General features: G+C 37.5%; 1 protein-coding gene across 2 annotated transcripts in view; it reads right to left on the reverse strand.

Annotated features, from left to right (window-relative positions):
- CES5A (carboxylesterase 5A) overlaps positions 1-24,697 on the reverse strand; it is a 264,129-nt gene that overhangs the window by 209,357 nt on the left and 30,075 nt on the right. The window contains exon 3 of one of the 2 annotated variants that reach the window (XR_014059691.1): positions 263-3,225. The exons of the other annotated variant lie outside the window; for it this stretch is intronic. The gene's annotated coding sequence lies outside the window, so the exon portion shown is untranslated. Of the gene's footprint in view, positions 1-262; positions 3,226-24,697 lie in introns of those variants that run through there. 2 annotated transcript variants of the gene reach the window in all.

Consider the following 24,697-nt stretch of genomic DNA (forward strand, 5'->3'; position numbering starts at 1 on the left):
GAGTTTCAGCTTCAACATCAGTCCTTCCAATGAACACCCAGGACTGATCTCTTTTCGGATGGACTGGTTGGATCTTCTTACAGTCCAAGGGATTCTCAAGAGTCTTCTCAAACATCACAGTTCAAAAGCATCAGTCCTTTGGCGCTCAGCTTTCTTCACCGTCCAACTCTCACATCCATACATGATCACTGGAAAAACCATAGCCTTGACTAGATGGACCTTTGTTGGCAAAGTAATGTCTCTGCTTTTAAATATGCTATCTAGGTTGGCCATAACCTTCCTTCCAAGGAGTAAGCGTCTTTTAATTTCATGGCTGCAATAACCATCAGCAGTGATTTTGCAGCCCAAAATATAAAGTCTGACACTGTTGACACTGTTTCCCCATCTATTTCCCATGAAGTGATGGGACCAGATGCCATGATCTTAGTTTTCTCAATGTTGAGCTTTAAGCCAACTTTTTCACTCTCCTCTTTCACTTTCATCAAGAGGCTCTTTAGTTCTTCTTCACTTTCTGCCATAAGGGTGGTGTCATCTACATATCTGAGGTTATTGATATTTCTCCTGGCAATCTTGATTCCAGCTTGTGTTTCTTCCAGCCCAGCGTTTCTCATGATGTACTCTGCATATAAGTTAAATAAGCAGGGTGACAATATACAGCCTTGACGTACTCCTTTTCCTATTTGGAACCAGTCTGTTGTTCCATGTCCAGTTCTAACTATTGCTTCCTGACCTGCATACAGGTTTCTCAAGAGACAGGTCAGATGGTCTGGTATTCCCATCTCTTTCAGAATTTTCCACAGTTTATTGTGATCTACACAGTCAAAGGCTTTGGCATAGTCAATAAAGTAGAAATAAGATGTTTTTCTGGAACTCTCTTGCTTTCTCGATGATCCATCGGATGTTGGCAATTTGATCTCTGGCTCCTCTGCCTTTTCTAAAACCAGCTTGAACATCTGGAAGTTCACCGTTCATGCATTGCTGAAGCCTGGCTTGGAGAATTTTGAGCATTACTTTACTAGCATGTGAGATGAGTGCAATTGTGTGGTAGTTCGAGCATTCTTTGGCATTGCCTTTCTTTGGGATTGGAATGAAAACTGATCTTTTCCAGTCCTGTGGCCACTGCTGAGTTTTCCAGATTTGCTGGCATATTGAGTGCAGCACTTTCACAGCATCATCTTTCAGGATTTGAAATAGCTCAACTGGAATTCCATCACTTCCACTAGCTTTGTTCATAGTGATGCTTTCTAAGGCCCACTTGACTTCACATTCCAGGATGTCTGGCTCTAGGTGAGTGATCACACCATTGTGATTATCTGGGTCATGAAGATCTTTTTTGTACAGTTCTTCTGTGTATTCTTGCCACCTCTTCTTAATATCTTCTGCTTCTGTTAGGTCCATACCATTTCTGTCCTTTATCGAGCCCATCTTTGCATGAAATGTTCCCTTGGTATCTCTAATTTTCTTGAAGAGATCTCTAGTCTGTCCCATTCTGTTGCTTTCCTCTATTTCTTTGCATTGATCGCTGAGGAAGGCTTTCTTATCTCTCCTTGCTATTCTTTGGAACCCTGCATTTAGATGGGAGTATCTTTCCTTTTCTCCTTTGCTTTTTGCTTCTCTTCTTTTCACAGCTATTTGTAAGGCCTCCTCAGACAGCCATTTGCTTTTTTGCATTTCTTTTCCATGAGGATGGTCTTGATCCCTGTCTCCTGTACAATGTCATGAACCTCTGTCCATAGTTCATCAGGCACTCTGTCTATCAGATTTAGTCCCTTAAATCTATTTGTCACTTCCACTGTATAATCATAAGGGATTTGATTTAGGTCATACCTGAATGGTCTAGTGGTTTTCCCTACTTTCTTCAATTTAAGTCTGAATTTGGCAATAAGGAGTTCATGATCCGAGCCACAGTCCGCTCCCGGTCTTATTTTGCTGACTGTATAGAGCTTCTCCATCCTTGGCTGCAAAGGAGTTGACCATCTGGCGATGTTCATGTGTAGAGTCTTCTCTTGTGTTGTTGGAAGAGGGTGTTTGCTATGACCAGTGCATTCTCTTGGCAGAACTCTGTTAGCCTTTGCCCTGCTTCATTCTGTACTCCAAGGCCAGATTTGCCTCTTACGCCAGGTGTTTCCTGACTTCCTACTTTTGCATTCCAGTCCCCTATAATGAAAAGGACATCTTTTTGGGGTGGTAGTTCTAAAAGGTCTTGTAGGTCTTCACAGAACCGTTCAAGTTTGGCTTCTTCAGCGTTACTGGCCGGGGCATAGACTTGGATTACTGTGATATTGAATGGTTTGCCTTGGAAACAAACAGAGATCATTCTGTCGTTTTTGAGATTGCATCCAAGTACTGCATTTCAGACTCTTTTGTTGCCCATGATGTCTACTCCATTTCTTCTAAGGGATTTCTGCCCACAGTAGTAGATGTAATGGTCATCTGAGTTAAATTCACCCATTCCAGTCCATCTTAGTTCGCTGATTCCTAAAATGTTGGCGTTCACTCTTGCAATCTCCTGTTTGACCACTTTCAATTTGCCTTGATTCATGGACCTAACATTCCAGGTTCCTATGCAATATTGCTCTTTACAGCATCGGACTTCACTTCTATCACCAGTCACATCCACAGCTGGGTATTGTTTTTGCTTTGGCTCCATCCCATCATTCTTTCTGGAGTTATTTCTCCACTGATCTCCAGTAGCATATTGGACACCTACCGACCTGGGGAGTTCATCTTTCAGTGTCCTATCTTTTTGCCTTTTCATACTGTTCATGGGGTTCTGAAGGCAAGAATACTGAAGTGGTTTGCCATGCCCTTCGCTAGTGGACCACATTCTGTCAGACTTCTCCACCATGACCCGTACGTCTTGGGTGGCCCCACACGGCATGGCTTAGTTTCATTGAGATAGACAAGGCTGTGGTCCATGTGATCAGATTGGCTAGTTTTCTGTGATTATAGTTTCAGTATGTCTGTCCTCTGATGCCCTCTCGAAACACCTACCGTCTTACTTGGGTTTCTCTTACCTTGGACGTGGGGTTCTTCACAGCTGCTCCAGCAAATTGGGGTATCTACTCACGGTGGCCTCTCCTGACCTTGAATGTGGAGTAACTCCTCTCGGCCCTCCTGTGCCCACGCAGCCTATTTCTAAGATGGTAGAAGTAGGTCCAACTATGTCATAATCATAATCAGTGGAAACAGATTAAACTCAGTTATTCAAGAGAGTTGACATAACTGTGGATAAAGAAACAAACATTAGCAATTGGCTACTTCCAAGAGACAGACCTAAAGAAAATACAGAAAGGTTAAAAATAAAGAGATGAGAAAAGGCAAATACTAACAAAAGAAGGGCTTCCCTGGTGGCTCAGCAGTGAAGAATCTGCCTGCAATGCAGGAGACGCAGGTTTGATCCCTGAGTCGGGAATATCTCCTAGAGAAGGAAATGGTAACTCACTCTGGTATTCTTGCCTGGGAAATCCCATGGACAGAGGAGTCTGGTGGGCTACAGTCCATAGGGTTGCAAAGAGTTGGAAATGACTTAAAGATTAAACAACATCAAAACAAAAGAAATCTAGAGAGCGATATTGATAGCAGATAAAATGGAAAATAAGGCTAAAAGCATTAATGGAGATAAAAGTATTCACTTTAAAATGAGTTTTTTAAAGTCTTTAAGCAAATATAACTATCATGAACTTCTATGCATCTACTAATACAGTTCAGGCATACACAAATTAAAAAATGATATAATCACAAAGAAAATTGGATAAATTCACATTTATAGTGGGAGATTTTAACAACTCTCTTAGACACTGATAGATAAATCAAACAAAACAATTAACAAACATGATATATTTGACAGCTACATTAAGAGAACACTACACCCCACAAAATAGCGATTATACATTTTTTGATGTATATGTGGCATATTTACCAAAAAAATTAAGTCACAAAGAAAGTTTCAACAAAATTCAAAAAATCAACAGCATGTAGTTTGCATATTCTGACCACAGTGCAATTAAATTAGAATCAGGAAGAAAAGGTAGTAACAATAAAACACCCTATATTTAGAAATGATTTTGCATTTGTACATTATCAAAAGTTAAGGAATAAATTACAATGGGAATTATAAAAGATTTAGACTTAATGACAGTGAAAATATTTGTTCTCTGAAAGTGCTCCTTCAAAATTCCTAGGATGGGTGAGCAATACCAACTCCGAACCCTCTTACCTCTAGTCCCCTAGCCCATTCACCTAGAGCCAAGGCTGCAACAGGCAAATTTCCTTTCTGCCTACTTTGAGAATACAAGAGGAGTAGATTTTCTCCAGTTTAATAACTAAATGGTCAGTTTTCAGGTCCTGGACTCATTCTGGAGGTCTTTAATCCAACTCCTCATCTTGCTTAAAACCTTAGCTTTCTCTCCTACTCCCCATTCAGGTCTATTAAAATTGAAGCTCAAAGGATTAAAAACAACAAGAGAATCTAAGGTTTTTCTTACTTTCTTTCCACAATACATCTTAAGATTTTTAAAAAATGTTTTATTCAGCATTTTAGATGTTTGTGTTAGGGGGGCTTCCTGGAATAGCCAGTCTCCTATTTTGCCCCAAATGGAGTGCCACCATTAATCAAGTTACCAGCCCTCTGTGCCTAGCTTCCTCTTCTATTAAATGGGGTTAATAATTTATCTTATAAATTTGTTGTGGGAGTCAATAAGTAATGCATGGAAAGCTCCTGGCACTAGTAAGTGCTCAAAAAAAAGAAAAAATGCTGACTATTACCAGCAGCAGTTATAGTGTGAACTTAGTTCCAATAAAGCAAGTACCCCCCTCAAAAAATCAATATCACAGAGCAATCTCACCAATGAATATACATGGAAAATTCTCTAGTAAAAATAAAAGTTAAGCAAATTAAATCCAAAAGGGTATAAAAGAGCACAAAATAGCCAGTAGGTTTATCTCTGGTGATGTTATACTTAAAAAAATAAATTTACCAATATAGTTGACCATAACAAAAGATTAAAGGAAGAATCTACATGATTATCCTAATAGATGCAGTCAAAACAACAGAATTTAATCGTCATTCATTATAATTACTCTCAACAATTCAGGAGTAGCTGCTGCTGCCAAGTCACTCCAGTCGTGTCCGACTCTGTGGGACCCCATAGACAGCAGCCCACCAGGCTCCCCCGTCCCTGGGATTCTCCAGGCAAGAACACTGGAGTGGGTTACCATTTCCTTCTCCAATGCAGGAAAGTGAAAAGTGAAAGTGAAGTCACTCAGTCGTGTCTGACTCTTAGCGACCCCATGGACTGCAGCCTACCAGGCTCCTCCATCCATGGGATTTTCCAGGCAAGAGTACTGGAGTGGGGTGCCATTGCCTTCTCCGATGTAGGAGTAGAGGATTTCCTTAATAGATAGCCTCAATTAATGACATCATTCAAGATGCTTCTATTCTTATTTTTCTGCACTTGATATAATATTCTCAGAGAAATGTTAATATGTCTCACTATGATTATATATTTTTTTCTTTTCCCTTATGTTTCTCCTAATTTTTGCTTTATGTGTCTTTCCTTCTTTGCTGTTAGGTTTTTAATGGTTTATGATGTCTATCTTCATGAATTGTACCTTATGTCATTAAAAATATTCATCTTTGTTTCATTTAAAAATATATGAATAAATAAATTTAACAACAAAAATTAGATAGCTACAAAATACCAAAAGCAAACATCAGAAAGCAGTATTTCCACAGAAGTTACAAATAAAACAAAGAAGTCTGCTTTCACTATGAGTATTTGATATTATACAGGAGTTTCTAAACCTCTGCTGTCCAATAGAAATTTACTGAAAGCTACATATGCATTTTAAAATTTTCAAGTAGGCACATTTAAAAAAGAAACAGGAGAAATTAACTTTAATAATATATTTTATTTAACCTAGAATATCCAAATTAATATCATTTCAACATGTAATCAATATAAGAATTATTAATGAAACATTTCACATTCTTTTTTCACATTAAATCTTCAAGATCTGGTGTGTCTCTTACTCTTTCAGCATAGCTCAGACTAGCCACATTTCAAATGCTCAATAGGCCCAAGGGAAAAGGTGCTAAGCCTCACATGTAATCAAGGCAACTCACCAGATTGACAAAAATGTAAAGATCTGACAATGACAAATTTTGGCAAAGATAAGGACTCATACATTGCTCAGAGAAGGCAATGGCACCCCACTCCAGTACTCTTGCCTGGAAAATCCCACGGACGGAGCCTGGTAGGCTACAGTCCATGGGGTCACTAGGAGTCGGACACGACTGAGCGACTTCACTTTCACTTTTCCCTTTCATGCACTGGAGAAGGAAATGGCAACCCACTCCAGTATTCTTGCCTGGAGAATCCCGGGGATGGTGGAGCCTGGTAGGCTGCCGTCTATGGGGTCACACAGAGTCGGACGTGACTGGAGCGACTTAGCAGCAGCAGCAGCAGCAGTAGCATACATTGCTGGTAAAATGTTCTACCATTTGGAGAACAATATTAATATCTGAAAACGTGAATAACATTCACCCCGATGAGTCTACTTCTAGACATATACTTTAGGAAAATTCTCCCCTGTGTAAATTAATATTTTTTAAGATGGTCTCTTCAGTATTGTTCATATTATAGTAAGAAGAAAAATTGGAAATGCTCTAAATAGTCACAGGTAGAAAAAGAGACAAATTGAGGTATGCTTACACAATGGAATAATATATAGCCGCTAAAACAAACTAAAATAGATCAAGTCCCAAACCAATAATAGAACAATGTGTACAGAATGATAACATTTATGGAGAATTTACCAAATGTACAAAAAATACTACATATATATTAAGCAGATTCCATAGCTAGTAAAAATATAAACAATATAGTGGATGACTGCCCAACAGAATCATAATAGTGGTGCCTCTGGGAAGAAACAGAGGGAAAGAAATAAGTATGAGAAAAGAAGACATCAAAGATTTATCATTTAAAGTATTACTTCTTTAATTAAAATAAATCTGAAGCAAATATTACAATGTCACTTGGAAATTCTGCTTGATGGCTTCATTGGTATTTCACAGTATTTTCCTCAGCATTCTTTTGTATTTTTGAAAGTTTTCATAATAGTAATCATTAAGTCTTTCTTGCTATCTGTGTATTAAGGATAAGTATTTCTTACTAACTCTACAGAATCAGAACATTTGCTATTAAAAGGAAACAAATGAAACTCTACACATGATCTGTGTGTACACCCACACATGGACACACACATGTACGTGGCAGAAGTCCAGTCTTCTGCTATCAGACATGCCGTGACCTGTGTCCAGAACTGTGTCTGGCACATAACAGACATTCCATTAGCACAGGTTCAATGAATGCATAAAGTGTGTTGTGCTGGTGGGTGTGACTTCAAGAGTCAATTTGCATGAAGGGAGGTTTGCCACTCACGTGCTGTGATTGCTTAAGAATGAGAAGTTCCTTTTGCAGGTGCATTTGAGGGTTCACCATGGGGGAAAGAATATGGTGCCTGACCCAGATACTGGTCTCTAGTCCAACTGAGGTCATGCTTTTTGGAAAGAGGAAGGATGTCTAGTTTATATGAGAAGTGACTTTTCCCCATTTTACTCTGAACACAGCAATTCTCCTTTGGTAGCCAAGTGACAAAGTGTATCACCTATTGGATGAGCATGAGCGAGAGGCAGAAAGGGTGCTTTCCCTAATTCCTCAGACACAGCATGGCATTGACTCAGAAAGGACTCCAGGAGACTTATATTTACTTTGGTCCTTCAAGAATTTGCCACAGAAAGCTGCATATAGCTCTACTGGTAGAGCTTCATGGTAACTTGACCTGACAATACATAGTTTTTCGGTGTCTCTTTCCCATATAAAACATTTATGTAGCATAAAAGCTGAACCTAACAACAATTTATAGAAAGATAGATAAACAGATGAAAGATAGGTGACAGAGAAAATGGATAGATACAGAGATATCTTCCCCTCATTTGAGAAGATTTCCACTCTTAGATAAAATACAGCTGCCAAAAGATTGAACAAATATGCCAAAACTCATGAGACTTCTCTGTTAAAAAAAAAAAAAGTGAGAACCTCAGGAATGTTTTGCAATTAACCATGCTCCATGCATAACAAACCTAAATATGAGAATTGGCAACCAGACCTGCAGATAGTGGAAAGAAGGGGGTTTTAAGTGCTTCATGTTGTCTTTTTTGGCTCCAAGTTAAGAGGACCAAGATGTGGTTTCAATTTTGGATGTGCTAATTATGTTTGTCAACTGTGAGCTTTGCTTAATTAATTAGTCATGCAAATTTAACTTTAGTATTTTTTGCACATCTAAATCATTACTATAGCAATTAAAAAGCTGCTTTGATTAGCTCCTTCACAGTGTGTAGCACAGCATCCTTTTGTCAACTTCCTTTTGACAATCTAGGTTTGGGTACTGTTTAGAGAAAATGTATTCTATATGTTTGGGAGAAAGTAAAAACCAAGACAGGTGACAGTGAAGGTAGCCTAGCAGTGAAAGATAAGTCAGTAACTCTTGGCACTATACAATTAGCGAATGCAGACTAGAAATTGTAATAGCACATGTTCAGAAGGAGTTCCCAGGGGTGGAGAGAGTTGGTATGTGGAAGAGCCAGGAACATGAATCTTTTGTTAAATTAAGCTGAAAAGTTGGTAAGTAGAGATTTATATGTCTTTGCCCTTAAAACCAATGTCATACCCATAAAGCACCAAAGGAACCTGGCTGGTCTCTGTCTGGGAGACCTAGCCTGACCCTCATACTCACTAATAAATACTGTGGCCAGGTGGAGCTGTGTCATGTGAAGCTCTCCTGAAGGGCCATTTCACACTTTAACAAGCCCAATTGTCAGAAACATTCTATAATATTAGCTTGAACTTCCTTTTAATTGCTAAATAGATGTGTTCCCCCATGAACCACCTGTGTGGTTCATGGATGCGGTATGACCCTCCTTTCTCCAGAGTGAGAATCTGACACATACTGGGATTTACTATATTTCTCCCACCCGACTTTGGACAGTAGTAGCAAATTCAAGAACACAATCACACACAATCAAGTCATTCAGTCATATCTGACTCTTTGTGACTCCATGGACTAACAAATACAGGCTTTTAGCCCTCACTGAAGAGATATGTGTCAACCAGATCTTTCCACCCGTTCCTCTCACCATCAACCTTACAGGCCAGAGGATGGCAAGTGACAGCTATGATGTTTTAAAAGCATGAAAGAGCAACTATTTAGAGAATATGGTGCCATTTCTCATTTTAAAGTCATCCCCAAAGGCTAATAACTTAACACATCTGGTTTCTCTCAAAGGGTCACCAGCATCTCTGATAGAATCCAGCTGTGGAATAGAAAATAATATAACAATATTCCACCTAACAAGTGGATGATCCATAGGTGGCAAATGAAAAACTACTGTTGAATGCTGTAAGATACATTTAAAGAGAAGTGGGGAAACAGCTTTGAGTGACTCATGGAAAACTCAGTGCCAACAAGGATAAATAAAAGGATGGAAAAAGATGAAAAAGGGAAGAGTTTCTTAAAGAATCTCCAATGAGTAAACAAAACAAAACAAAACCCCATGCATTTCCTGAGTACTCCGGAACAGGTGATTGAGGTATCAGTCAGAATGAAACAAAGGTGGCCCTGTCACTCAAAAATGTGAATGTCCTAAATAGAGAAATATAATAACTAAAAAGGCATGACTTGAATCCCACAATTCCTTGATATTCCAAATCCTCCAGTACAGAAAAAACAAATTCATTTTCAAACACTTCTCAATAAATTTGTCCCTTAAAATATCCTAGATATGTGGATATACAGATACATGTACACATATGTGCTGAATACATTCCAATTATATTCGAGTCTTACTGTCTCCACCTCCTCATTTCTCAGCCCACTGCAATCTGGGTTCCACTGAAAATGATGCTGCTAAAGTCACCCAAGCCTCTCCATTTGCCAAATCAAGGGAAGACTTCTTGTCTATTTTACAGGTCTTTCTGATAGCACTGGATAATATTGATCTCTCCCTTCTTGAAATTTTGTGACCAAGGCTTCATTGGTAACACTTTTTCCTGTTTTTTCCCCTCTCATTCATTCATTCATTCTCTCTCTCCCTTCTCATTCTCTTTCACTACCTCTTCTAGCATTCCTGAAAGATGAGAGCCCCAGGAGTTCTACTCCAGTCCCCTTCTCTTTCTCCTAGATTCCTTATGGTACATCTAAGCCAGAAGCCTGGGACTTATTCTACTACGGCATTGTCTTCATCTCCACATTCAATGTACCTCAAGTTCTGCTTATTTCATAACTTCTTTTTCTGCCCAGCCTCCCTACTCTCTAACCTTTTGTCTAAACTGCAACCAGAGTGAGATTTCCAAGAAGCAAATCTAATCATATCACTCTCTTGCCTGACACCCTACAGTGTCAATTTTCCCACAAAATATAGCTGTGGATTTCTAACTTTTTTAAAGGAGTATTTTCTACCATTTAAAAAAATTTATTTTCTAATTGGAGGAAGATTACTTTAAAATGTTGTGTTGGTTTCTGCCATACAACAACACAAATCAACCATAATTATACATATATCCCCTCTAACATTTTTAAAGGAATGTTTTCTGCACTAGGAGAAGAGGAATTGTGTATGTCAGCACAATGCCTGGCACCTAGTATGTGCTAAATAAACATCTGTTGAGTAAGATGAAGTCTAACTTAAAACATGCACACATGTAAAGCTGAGTGGTTTCTTCTGAAGCAGGAGTGGGAGCAACTTCCTACCTGTTAGGCTGGATTATATTCCCACCAACACCTCAGGTGCATCTGTGAATACTCTGGCATGCTACAGCATACCTGGAAAACCAGAAACCTGAGCTTCCTAACTTGGCTACACACGCTTAGCAAAACGATTTCTACCCACTCTCCAATGTCATTTCCAACTGCTCTCCATTTTCATCTTCAAGCCACGCCTGGACATGCAAGGGCTTTGCACTTGTAGCTCTTTCTGCCTAGAATGTTCTTACCCTTCTTGACATCCTAGAAAACCCCAACCTATTCCTCAAGACCAGGTCATTCTGATTCCATAAGGAGAATGTATCGGTCCATTTGTGCCATAAACATATCTCGTACATATCTTTATTATAAAACTGTCATACTCTAAAGCAATTTTTATTTATAGGCATATATGCTCTACTGGGCTATGAAGGCAAGAATTGTTTCTGTTTTTCCTTTCCAGGGCCTAGCAAAGTGCCCAGCTGTTGTTTAGTCACTAAGTTGTGCCCAACTCCTTTGTGACCCCACGGACTTCAGCCCGCCAGTCTCCTCTGCCCATGGGATTTCCCAGGCAAGAATAGTGGAGTGGGTTGCCATTTCCTTCTCCAGGGGATCTTCCTGACCCAGGGATCAAACTTGTTTCCTGCATTGGCAGGCAGATTCTTTACCACTGAGCCACCAGGGAAGTGGCTCAGTAACCAGGAGTTATCCAATACATGCTTGCATGAATAAACAATATTCTTCAGGAACAAATCATTCTTTTAGTTCATATCCTTTTTGTAATGAGGTGGAGAATAAATAGTTCTTAATTCTATCAGGTCACATTATTTTGTCCCATGTTAAAAAGTGGCCAGCTAATCTGTGTTTCAACAGAAATGAATTGTGATTAAGCCTTAAGGACTCACCTTAATATTTAGGAAGAATGTCAGTCTTTTTAATTGAAAATAAGATGTCTGAAATCTAATGGATTATTATAACTGTCCTCCTGGGACCTATTGAAATAACGTCTTACATCTTAGATTTTATACAATGACATAAACAAGACAGGAAAAATATGTGGATCATATTTGTCCAATGTGGATGAAATCAACAGAGCAAAATAATCTGATCCCTTAATAGATTCAGATGAAGGCCATCTCTTTAATGATATAAAATAGGAAATGAGAAGTATCAAATGCAAATTAAAAAAATTTGATAGCAAAATTTAACTCAAGCTATGCAAAAGAGTCTTTTCCCAGGCCATTAAAAAATAGCTAATTCTCCTCCATTGGTCTCCAGAGTCAGTGTTTTTGCATCAATACTTGTATTAGTTTTCTTATGATTCTGAAATTCAATGTGTTGGCCTGGTGGATGATTTTGTCATTCATTTTTAGGGCAATTTTTCAATTATGTAGCAGAGAATCATATTTATCTTTGACATATATTACTCAATCATGCTATAGTAACAAGTGGTTTACCTACTACTTTACTGTTGTTGTTATTTGCTGTTTAGTCACTAAGTCATGTTCTACTCTTTCGTGACCCACATGGACTTAGCCTGCCAGGCTCCTCTGCCCACGGGATTTTTCAGGCAAGAATACTGGAGTGGGTTGCCATTTCTTTCTCCAGGGGATCTTCTCGACCCAGGGATCAAACCTGTGCATCCTTCATTGGCAGGTGGATTCTTTACCACTTTATTAACTAAAAATTATGTGGATAATCCAAGACTTCTGTACATATGAACATAATGCACTCGATGTTCACAAAAATGGCACTGCAGGACCCAGAAGTACCCTCTGAATCAAGGAAGAGAGATGAAATTAATCCCTTGAGTTTTCCTTCAAATCCAAGTGTACATTACTATACTCCAATTTCCTGAAAAATTATAATTCTTATAGAAAATACAGGGAGTATATATGTGTATATGTGTAGAATATTTGTAATACCCAGTCAACCAACCATGACCCATAATGGGAAACTTACTATAAATTTGGTGTTCTCAAAGTGTGCTCTAGAGAACTTTGAGGAAACTGGATAAATTTTCAAAAGCTCCATAATGTAAAAATGACATTTATAATAAGAAGAAGACATGATTTGTCCTTTTCCTTCTCATACTCTCACAACTTGGAGTTTTCCAAAGGCTACAGGATATTGGAACAGATTGAATGTGAAAGCAGATAAGAGAATCCAGTTGTCTTCTTGAGCCAAACATTAAAGATACTTGCAAAATGCAAAACAATCTAATTTTGTTTTGGAAAATATAATTACATTTCATAAAATATGTTATTAATATTAAAATGAAATGGGAAAATTTGGAATTTATTGTGCTTCCTAAATCTGATGAGTTGTCTTTTAACTATTCTGTAAAATTCTCACCTTATCAAACATTTCCTATTTCCTTCCAATCTCTTCTCCATCTAGAATGCCCATACAATGTATGTTCATCCTTTTCATGCTCACATGTTCAACATTTTTCATATTTTCCACCCTTGTAACTTTGTACTTCACTTTGGAAACTTCCTTTAGATCTTTCCAGTTTGTTAATTCTTTTCAAAACTGAGTCTACTTTTCTTAATTAGCCCTGCTATTGCATTCCAAAATTTAAGTTCTGCTTTGTTTCTTTTTTAAATCTGTCAGGTCTTGTGTGTATTCTGAGTTACATGTTACCTCTGACATATATTATTTCCTTAAACCTTTTAAAAATATAAAATTCATTTAATATTCACTATCTGAAAATCCTGCTAACAGTGCTGTTTTTCTCTACTTACATTCATGCATGGAAATCTGTCCTTCCTGTACGATGCAACTTTGGATTGTGCTTTTGTGTTCAATCAAACCTTTTACCTACAGGAGCTGGGTTGAAGACACAAGTCTTTAGAGAGGACTTGTATTCACTTCTATTAAGCACCCAAGGTGCCCAAGGTAGTATACATTAGAAGCCCCTCATCCACTTGAGGGCATGTCTGTGGCTATAAATCCTCAGGAGAAACTTTTTTTTCCCAACTGTATCACCAGGCTAAGCCAGAGAATTTGCTTTACAATCTCTTCTTACAGGTTATTTTTTTCTAGTCCATCTTTTCATGGCAGATATAGTGCTTGGAGATTTCAGTTTCATGGAAACACCTTGCTTTCACCTTGATTCTCCACTTTTGCTGTGACCAAAGTCTTATCTTCATGCGGCTGTTAAACACTGAGCATCCTGGTTACCAGGAACAGCAAATGTCCCTGGACATCTGTGGCTTCAATGACTGCTTCCTCTCTCGGTTTTCAGTGACTTTCTTTTGGTCCCTGGGGATTTGCCTTACTTTTTTTGCAAGCCTAGCATATGAGATATTTGTTACATATTGTTTAACATTATAGGTGTCTTTTCCAAGAAGGTTTTCAGATTATCTAGTTTGCCATATTGGTGTCTTTTTTGAGGTTTTCAGATTACCTAGTTTGTCATATTGCCCAAGAATATAAATTGGTACAACATTTCTGAAAGTTGAAATGTATATAAACCTTGACCTAGCAATCCTACTTCAAGAAATTTATTCTTTGGATAGAAATATGGTAATATCAATCAAAGTTTAAAGTATACATAAGTTTTAACCCAGTAATTCTACTTTATAGGAATTTATCCTAGAAAAAAATATGTACTCATACTTGAATAGAATGCCATATGAATAATACTATTTGTTCCAGCAGGCTTAGTGAAAGATTAAAGATTGTAAACACCTTAAATGTCCATAATTGGGAGACTGGTTGAATAAATTACTTCCCACAATATTCTGCAATAGTTAAAGAGAATTTAAAAGATCCATATGACCTGATATGGAAAGATGTTTATGATGCAAGTTGCCTGATTTCTTTGTATAAAAAAATACAAGGTATATATGTGCTTATATAGTCAGTAGAAGCTTCTGAAAAGATAGACAATTAACTATTAACAGCAGTTTCTTCTCTAGGGAATGGAATTGAGCCATTGCTATATAAACATTGTTTCTAAATGACAAATGTGCTAATTTAAAATGATTTTTTAGCAGATTATTAATATCAACTTCTTACTACTTTACTATCATCAGCAGTGTTCCTGGAGGCCTATGAAAGTAAAGTCCTGGGACTTCCCTGTTGGTCCACTGGCTAGGACTCTGCCCTCCCAATGCAGGGGGCCGGGTTCGATCCCTGGTTGAAGAGCTAGATCCCACATGCCACAACTGAGAGTTCAGAGGCTGCAATTAAAGATCCCATATGCTGCAACTGAATCCTGAGTGTCGCAACTAAGACCCGGTGGAGACAAATAAATAAATTTTGAAAAAAGAAAATAAAGTCCTTCTCTCCAAAATGTTGTACAGCTCTTATCATCCACTACCTGTCTGTCATTCCTTACCAGTCCCTTACCTGTCAATTATTATTCCAAATAATCTGGTTGTCCTCTGTTGACGCCACTAAGTCACTCATTACCTAATGCTCTAAATACAATGCTATAGACTGAAACAGATAGATTTCTTACTCCCACCTGTCCTGAGAAGGAATGGTTTGCAGTGAACATGAAAGTCTTAGATTTTAAAGGGCACACTAATGCATAGGGAAAGGAAGGACTCACTGAGGATTAAGTGAAGCCAGGTCTATTTCTTTGACTGTGTCACAGTTTGATCAGCAGGAGATACTGATTTCAACATCTGAGTTCAGATGCAGCTTCCAGCTCGAGACTGAATTTTCAATGAGCACCTTAATTTGTAAGGCCTAGTAGCTGAGTTAGGCACTTATGCAGCTGGAAAGATCTTCTGGCATGAGCCTGAAGGCTTTCCTTTGAACATCTTCATTCTTTCACAGGATGAACTCCTAGTGATGACAGTGATGACAGCATCAGAGTTACTTAATTTCCCATTATACTTCAATGCACAAATACTGTGACACAGCCATGTAATTTTACCTAGCTTTTCACATACTGAAATGCTACTTCCTTTCTCATCTTCCTTGAACTAGGCTTCAAGGAAGCCTATGCTAATGGAAGCTAATGCTTCAAAGAAGCATTAGCACTATGATGAAAGCAGGCGCAGATGTTATTCTACACCTGGACTACAATTTTCACCATTTTGTGATGCTATGTCATGAGCTATAGGTTTAAGATATTGTTGCAGAAATAGGTTGTTTTGATTATGGGAGGATTGTTTTATTGTTTTGGTTTTTTTGAAGTTTGTTTTGTTTTGAGAAATAATGGAGAAATAGATCAGAAGAAAAGAGAAATTTTCCTCTTATGAGGATGATTATTTCTCTTTTGAGTTTCTCTTAATAGTATTATACTGTTTAAGTAGACTTTAAAAACATGCAAAAGAATACTATACATTATCTCTGAATGCATGCATGCAAATCAATGATAAAACCATACTTGCCTATGAACAGTATAAACAGTATAAAATTACAGATTTGTGTCTTATATTGGGTTTCCCCAGCAAAGCCTTTGACCATGATTGGGTGTAGGGCATTTATTGAGGGGTTATCCCAGGGAGTAGAAGTGAAGGAGCAGGGAGAATGAGATAGAGAAGGAGAAAGCCAGGAAAGGATATGTTATTGAAGTCATTACTTTAGGCGAAAGGGTTCACCTTCACTGGGACCTCTGAGAATTGCCTCTTCTAAGGGCATTAACACAGGGTTCCTGAGGGTGTTATTTCTCCCACACCTTTTTTTCCCAAGAAGTAGTTTCTGACATGATTTGATTTCAGCTTTCCTGAAGTATAATTGACAAATAAAACTGTAATATATTTAAAGTGTACAATGTGATTATTTGATATATGCATATATGGTGAAAAGTTTGCCACAACTGAATTAATTAACACGTCCATCAACTCCCATATTTACTTTTCTTTGTGATAATGTTTGCTACTGCTGCTGCTGCTAAGTCGCTTCAGTCGTGTCCGACTCTGTGCGACCCCAAGGGGGCAGCCCACTGGGCTCCGCCGTCCCTGGGATTCTCCAGGCAAGAATACTGGAGTGGGTTGCCATTTCCTTCTCCAGTGCATGAAAGGAAAAAGTGAAAGTGAAGTCACTCAATCGTGTCAGACTCTTAGCGTCCCCATGGACTGTGGCCTACCAGGCTCCTCCATCCATGGGATTTTCCAGGCAAGAGTACTGGAGTGGGGTGCCATTGCCTTCTCCATGTGATAACGTTTAAGTACGATTACATACTATTTAAGTACTATTCTATTAGCAAATTTCAATTACACACTAACAGAGTTATCAATTGTAGTCAGCCTGTTATACATTAGATCCTAAGACCCTATTCATCTTTAACTGAAAGTTTGTACCTTTTTACCAGTCTCCCCCAATCACCCCAACTCCCAGCCCTGGAAACCACCACTCTATCCTCTGTTTTTGACTTTGACTTTTAAAAATATTCCACATGTAAGTGATACCATGCAGTATTTATCATTGTCTGTCTCGCTTATTTTTCTTTCCAGTAATCCATTGTTAAGTATTTAGAAACAAAACTGATTTTTGTGTATTAATTTTATACCCTACAACTTTACTGAACTCATTTATTAGTACTAATAGTTTATTTAGTGGAGTCTTTAGGATTTTCTAATGTATTATCATGCCATCAGCAAACAGAGATAATTTTACTTCTTCCTTTCTAATTTAGATGCCTTTATTTCTTTTTCTTGCCTAATTGCTCTGGCTAGGCTTTCCAGTACTATGTTGAACAAAAGTGATGAGAGTGGGTATGCTTAATCTTATTCCTGATCTTAGAGGGAAGGCTTTTATCTTTTCACCATTGAGTATGATGTTAGTTGTGGGTTTGTAATATACCACCTTGATTAGGTTAAAGTGTGTTTCACCTATACTAAGTTTATTGAGTTTTTATCATAAAAGAACTTTGTCAAATGTTTTTTCTACATCTATTGAAATAATCATGTGAGTTTTATCCTTCATTTTGTTAATGTGATGTATCTAATCTATTGAGTTACAAATATTGAAACATCTTTGTATTCCTGGGATAAATACAATTTGATCTTGGTGTATTGTCTCGTTAATATACTGCTGAATTTGGATGGCTAATATTTTGTTGAGGATTTTTACATCTATGTTCATCAGACATAGTGACCTGTAGTTTTTCTTATATTGTTCTTATCTGACTTTGGTACTAGGGTAACACTGGGCTCATAAAATGAGTTTGAAAATGTTCCCTTCATTTCTATTTTTGGAAGAGTTTGAGAAGTATTGAAAAGGATGGGTATTAATTCTTTAAATGTTTGGTAGAATTCACCAGTGAAATCATTTTATCTTGGACTTTTCTTTGTTGGAAAGTTTTGATTACTATAAGTCTCCTGACTACTAACTGGTCTATTCAGATTTTCCATTTCACCATGATCTCCCTTCAGAAGCACAGCAGGACCTGACATGCTGCAGTCCATGCAGTCACAAAGAGTCAGACCTGACTGGGCAACTGAACAACTCCCTTCAGAAGTGTTAATATTTACACATTCAGGTGGTCTCATGTTGGGTGCATAACTGTTTACAACTGCTATATCCTCTTGTTAAAATGATCCCTTTACCATTATATAATGAGAACTTTTTTGTCTTTGCTACAGTTTTGGGCTTAAGGTCTGTCTGCTCTGATATATATATACAGCTACCCTTGCTTTCTTTTGGTTTCCATTTGGATGGAATGTCTTTTTTATCCCCTCACTTTCAATCTATGCGTTTCTTTAAAGCTGAAGTGAGTCTCTTGTAGAAAACCCAGCCCAGCATATAGTTGGGTTTTCTTTTTTATCCATTCAATAACTATGCTTTTTGCCTGGAGAAGTTAGTCTACTTACATGTAAAGTGATTATTGATAGGTCTGGCCATTTAGTTCATTACGTACTGGCTGCTTTGTAGTTCCTTTGTTCCTTTCTTCCTCTCTTGCCCTCTTCCATTGTTATTTAGTGACTTTCTGTACTGGTATATGTTGATTCTTTTTTCTTTATATTTTGTATTTACTATAAGCTTTTTGTTTTGTGGTTACCATGAGGTTATATAAAATAGTTTACAGTTATAACAATCTATTTTAAGCTGATAAAAACAATTTAAAATGCATACAGAAGCTCTACATTTTTATACTCCCCCTACATTTTGTTTTTGATGTCACAATTTACATCTTTTCATACTGTCTCTCCATTATCAAACTATTGTATTAAAGTTTTTTAATACTTTTGCCTTTTAACTTTTATACTAGTTATAAATTTACCCATCATCATTACAATATTAGAGTATTCTGAATTTAATGGCATATTTACCCTTACCAGAGAGTTTTATACTTTCATGTGCTTTTTTGTGTGTTACTAATTAGAATCCTTTCATTTCAGCCTGAAGAACTCCTTTTAATATTTCTTGTAAGACTTGTCTAGTAGTAATAAAACTTTTCAGCTTTTCTTTGTCTGGAAGACTATCTTTTCTTCAGTTCTGAAGGTCAATTTTGCTGGGTAGGGTAATCTTGACATCCTGTTTGACAGGGTTTATTTTTTCTTTCAACACATGGAAAGTCACTCCCTTCTGGCCTGCAAAGTCTCTGCTGAAAAACCTGCTAATAATTTTATGGGGGTTCCCTTTGTACATAACAAGTTGCTTTTTAAAATTTAATTGTAGTATGTCTTCATGTGGGTCTCTTTAGATTCATCTTATTTAGTATTCATTTGACTTCCTGGATCTGGATGTCTACTTCTTTCCCCAGGTTAGGGAATTTTTCAGCCATTATTTCTTTGAATATGCTTTCTGCTCCTTTTTTTTTCTCTTCTCCTCCTCAGGCTCTTATAATGAGCTTATTGGTCCACTTATTGGTGTTTCATAAGTCCCTTAAGCTGTCTTCACTCTTTTTCATTCTTTTCTCTTTTTTCCCCTCTTATGGGATGAATTCAACTTTAAGTTTGCTGATCCTTCCTTCCACTTGGTTAGTCTGCTATTGAACTCTATTGAATTTTTCAGTTTAGTCATTGTACTCTTCAAAAACATGATTTCTGTTTGATACTTTTAATATATTCTATCTTTCTGTTGAAATCCTAACTTTTAAAATGTATTGCTCTCCTGACCTTGGTGAGCATCTTTATGATTGTTATTTTAACTTCCTATCAGGTAAATCATTCATGTCCATTTCATTAAGATTGGTTTCTGGAAATTTATCTTGGTTTTTTGTTTAATACATTTTCCTGTTTCTTCATTTTCCTTGACTTGTTGTTTTCTGCACATTAGATAAAACAACAACCTTCCTGAATCTGAACAGACTGGTTGCAAGTATAAGATGAACATCATCAATCAATCTGCCCCAAGCTTCTGGTGGTCTCTCAAATTTCTGTAACTGTCCAAACCACTGTCTTTGTTCTTATTGGCTATAATAGAGGCTATACCAAGACTTATCAGTATTCCAAAGGGGAAGATCGCAGTCAGCACATAGATGCAAGCTGATTAGAAGTTAGACCATCAGATAGCAACTAGGAAAGTATGTAGTTAAACCTCTCCAGGGAGAACCTGGGAGATGAGCATTTTTGCCTGTTCCCTCTGCACTGAACCTGAGTGTATAGTCATGGAGGAGTGTGTCTGCACCTATTTAAAAACTGTTTCCCTGCTACAGTTCTATGTGACCCATTGGTTATCAGTGCCAGGTGATCCAGAGGCCCATCTCTCAGCTTGCAGTTGCAAAAGCTGGGGTGTCAAGCAAAGCACATGTTCCTTCCAGAGAGACGTTGGCCATCTGGTTTTACCACTAGAATGAACCATAAGGAGAAGGTAAAAGGGACACCCACCAGCTCCCCCAGGCTCTGTGGGGGATTGTAGCTAGCCCCTGGATGTGTGCAAATTAGAAACCAGACCCTTGGGCAGTAGGTTGTAAAGTATGTAGCCAGTCTGCTTCCAAGGAAGGAATGGAAGATGGGCTTCTTTGCCTGCTCCATATGTACTGAGCCCTGGAAGGACAGCCTCAGTGAGTGCTCACTCACACATTAAAAACTATGTCTTTGTTTATCATAGTCCTGTGGGTCTTGTGGATGAAAGCCCTATTGACTTTCAGAGTTAGGTATTTTAGAGGCCCATCTCTTGATTGGGGAATGTTAAAAGTTGGGACTCTATATATGTAATCCAAACCCTCTGCACCTCAGGAAGAAGCCGGGAGTTAGATGTTCACTCCCAATTGTATGGTGCTGTGCCAAGGGTGGCGCCTGGCTATAAAGTGAGAGTGTGTTTTAGCCTTTCCTACTCATTTCAGTGTGGGTATTTTTTCAGTTACCTTATTGTAGAAGTTATTCAGCGAGTTTCTAGATTTCTCTCAGAGGGAATTGCTCTATGTGTAGCTGTACATTAGGTGTATCCATTCAGGAGGGAAGTCCCATGTTGCTATCTTGGTCTCTCTTCAATTTTTAGTTTTTATTCACATCAAAGTCCATGAGATTTGACAGTGAGGTCTTAGAGGATGGAGACATGTTTAAATAAAGATAGCAGTTTGTGAGATGTGGTCTATGGACACAAAATAAAAATCATACCAAGCCAGATGGTTTTATGGAAAAACATAGACAAACCTCTAATGATCATTATCTTCAAGTTTTTCAAGAGAATACAAAAACATGGAAAATTCCCTAACCATTTTAATGAGGATGATTAACTGTCATCAAAACTGAAAAAGTAAATTAGAAGGAAATTGCTAACTCAGCTCATTTCTGAACATATTTGCAAAAATCATAAATAAGATATTAGCATATAAAATCCAATAATTTATACCATAAATGTGAATATATATACATATATATAGTGTTACCAAGTAAAATTTATCCTAAGAATTCAAGTCTAGCTTAATATTAGAAAATGTTTTAATGTATTTTTACATATTTACAGACTAGAGGAGAAAAACCACTAATTACCTTATTACATGTATAAAAAGCATTATTAAATTTAGTACATCATCATCATAAAAAGAAGAGTCCTCAAAAAATTAGGAATGAAAGCAGACTTCCTAACCTGAAAAAAGCATATTTTAAAACTCTATAGAAAACATCACAATTAATAATGAAACTTTAGAAGCATTTCTCTTGAGACCAAGGAAGAAGAGAAAAATGATTGCTATCACAATTATTCAACACTGTTCTGGCAGTCTTAGCCAGAGGAATAGATGGGAAAAGAAATAAACAAAACTTCAAAGAATTACAAAGTAATTATTGTTTTGTAGGCCTGTCCAAAAATTTATGAAGGCCTTGGGCTGATCTGAGATATTTCTGCACAGAGTAAATCTTCCTTTCTAAACTAGAATTCCCAACTACACCTCCCAGACTCCTTTGCTATTAGGTATATAGAACTGGGTTTTGAGCAGGGTGTCATGTTATAATTATTAATTATGCTTCTTTCACATTCAAGAGTTCTGATTTGGATGATAAACCATACATTTATCTCAATTACATGGGCAAAAAAGCAACATGTAGAGATTTGTTTGGCTAGTAGCAATCATGACATGGATCTTTAGCCCTTAGCTATGGAAGCCTGGGTTTAGCAGCTTCTGTATTAGGGTGAAGAGTATACAGCTCCAGGGCCAGTAGCTAGTGTTTAAATATGCATTGGAGGTGATTCTAATACATGCCCAAGTTTGAGGGCCATCCTCTCCAAGAATTCTTGTCCATATACATAAGAAGAGATACCTAAGGATGTTTACCACAACACTATTTGTAGTATTAAAAGAAGTGGAAACAACCTTGGCATCTTCAGTAAGGCAAGGGATAAATAACTGGCTTTATTTATGAATGAGCTAGGGATAAATCTCAACAATCTAATGCTCAATGGAAAAACCAAGTTGTAAAAGAACTTATGTGGCATGATGCCATTTGTTTAAAATTTTGAAACACACAGGACCACAGAATATTTTATGATTTTTACATAATTTTTAAAAACAGAAAAGCATTAAGTGAATCCCACATACCAATTTTGGACTAGTGGTTACTTCTAAGGAGGAAGAGAAGGAAATGGTTTAAGGACATCCTTTAATATTTTATAGGAAAATATGTTAGCATTTTAGTATTTATTAAAACTGGGTGATGGGTTCACGATTTTGGTTATACTTCACATATTTTTCTTCATATTTAGAAACATCCTAGTTAAAATATATGTTTGTTGATTTTTTTAGTTAACTTTCACTTGATAAAATGATTTTATAAAACATTCAGCAATGTTGCTGTGTTTCATTTCCAGGGACCTATTGTCAGACAGAAGCTCAGTCCACAATCAAAAGTAAAATGTTAGATCAAGCACGTCAGTAAATATGTATTTTAAGTTCAGTTTGTATTCAACTTGATCCCTGGAATTGCTGACAGCCAACAATTTAGGGAGGACAAAATATATCAAAACTACAGGAGTAACACATATGTGGGACAGGCTTGCCTTGTATATTACATGAGATCTAATGTTTATTAAATAAGGAGTCTAGGTAAAGCATTTTGTAAAATAAATAATTATTCTTGAATCCACTGGTAAGTTCCTGAAATATTACATACCTATAAAAACATATAAACTAGAAAACTCAGCTTTCTACTATTGCTAAAATCCTATATCACTGAAGGGGTAATTCAGGAACACCTTAGGAGAAGAAAGCCAAAACGTGAGACTAATCTATCTATTTATCCATCTATGTTTTTCCTCCATCCATCCATCAGGTGCTCAGGTACTCATTTAATATGGTTATCACACACTGACTCCAGACTGTGCCAGCATTTAGTATTCAAGTGAAAAACCCATGACTGTTAATTTATAAATACTACATTGATGGGTAATGAGTAACTATTTATAAGATATGTATATGTTTCTAGGATTTTATTTAGTTAAGTCTTTTAAAATGTATTACCCAAGTGAACTTAATAGACTACACATAATTATTTTTACTAATCTTATTGTATGAAATATTTATGTATTGTTAATATTTACCTACTTAATCAAATATTTATAACCTTTGAAGAAATGCAAAAACTGCTAAAGTGTGAAGATCTCTGAGAAATGGTACTCATGAGACATCAGAGAAGAACTCACAAAGACTAGGAGGTTGAAATGAAGTTTTAGGAAGAAAAGAAGGCAGAGAAAGTGGAAGAAAGGCAATTTTAAAACAGACAAGAGTGAAGCACTGTAGTAGGAAATCATTAAAGAGAAGTTCTAGGTTCAGCTCCGTCAGTTCAGTTCAGTTCAGTTGCTCAGTCGTGTCCGACTCTTTGCGACCCCATGAACCGCAGCACGCCAGGCATCCCTGTCCATCACCACCTCCCGGAGCCTACCCAAATCCATCTCCATCAAGTCGGTGATGCCATCCAACCATCTCATCCTCTGTCGTCCCCTTCTCCTCCTGCCCCCAATCCTTCCCAGCATTAGGGTCTTTTCCAATGAGTCAACTCTTCACATGAGGTGGCCAAAGTATTGGAGTTTCAGCTTCAACATCAGTCCTTCCAATGAACACCCAGGACTGATCTCCTTTAGGATGGACTGGTTGAATCTCCTTGCAGTCCAAGGGACTCTCAAGAGTCTTTTCCAACACCACAGTTCAAAAGCATCAATTCTTCGGCGCTCAGCTTTCTTCACCGTCCAACTCTCACATCCATACATGACCACTGGAAAAACCATACCCTTGACTAGATGGACCTTTGTTGGCAAAGTAATGTCTCTGCTTTTAAATATGCTATCTAGGTTGGTCATAACCTTCCTTCCAAGGAGTAAGCATCTTTTAATTTCATGGCTACAATCACCATCAGCAGTGATTTGGCAGCCCAAAAACATAAAGTCTGACACTGTTTCCCCATCTATTTCCCATGAAGTGATGGGACCAGATGCCATGATCTTAGTTTTCTGAACGTTGAGCTTTAAGCCAACTTTTTCACTCTCCTCTTTCACTTTCATCAAGAGGCTCTTTAGTTCTTCTTCACTTTCTGCCATAAGGGTGGTG

The sequence above is a fragment of the Giraffa tippelskirchi genome, chromosome 7 (assembly GCF_054371585.1).
Source record: "Giraffa tippelskirchi isolate mGirTip1 chromosome 7, T2T-mGirTip1v1.2.pri, whole genome shotgun sequence".
Classification (NCBI taxonomy): Eukaryota; Metazoa; Chordata; class Mammalia; order Artiodactyla; family Giraffidae; genus Giraffa; species Giraffa tippelskirchi.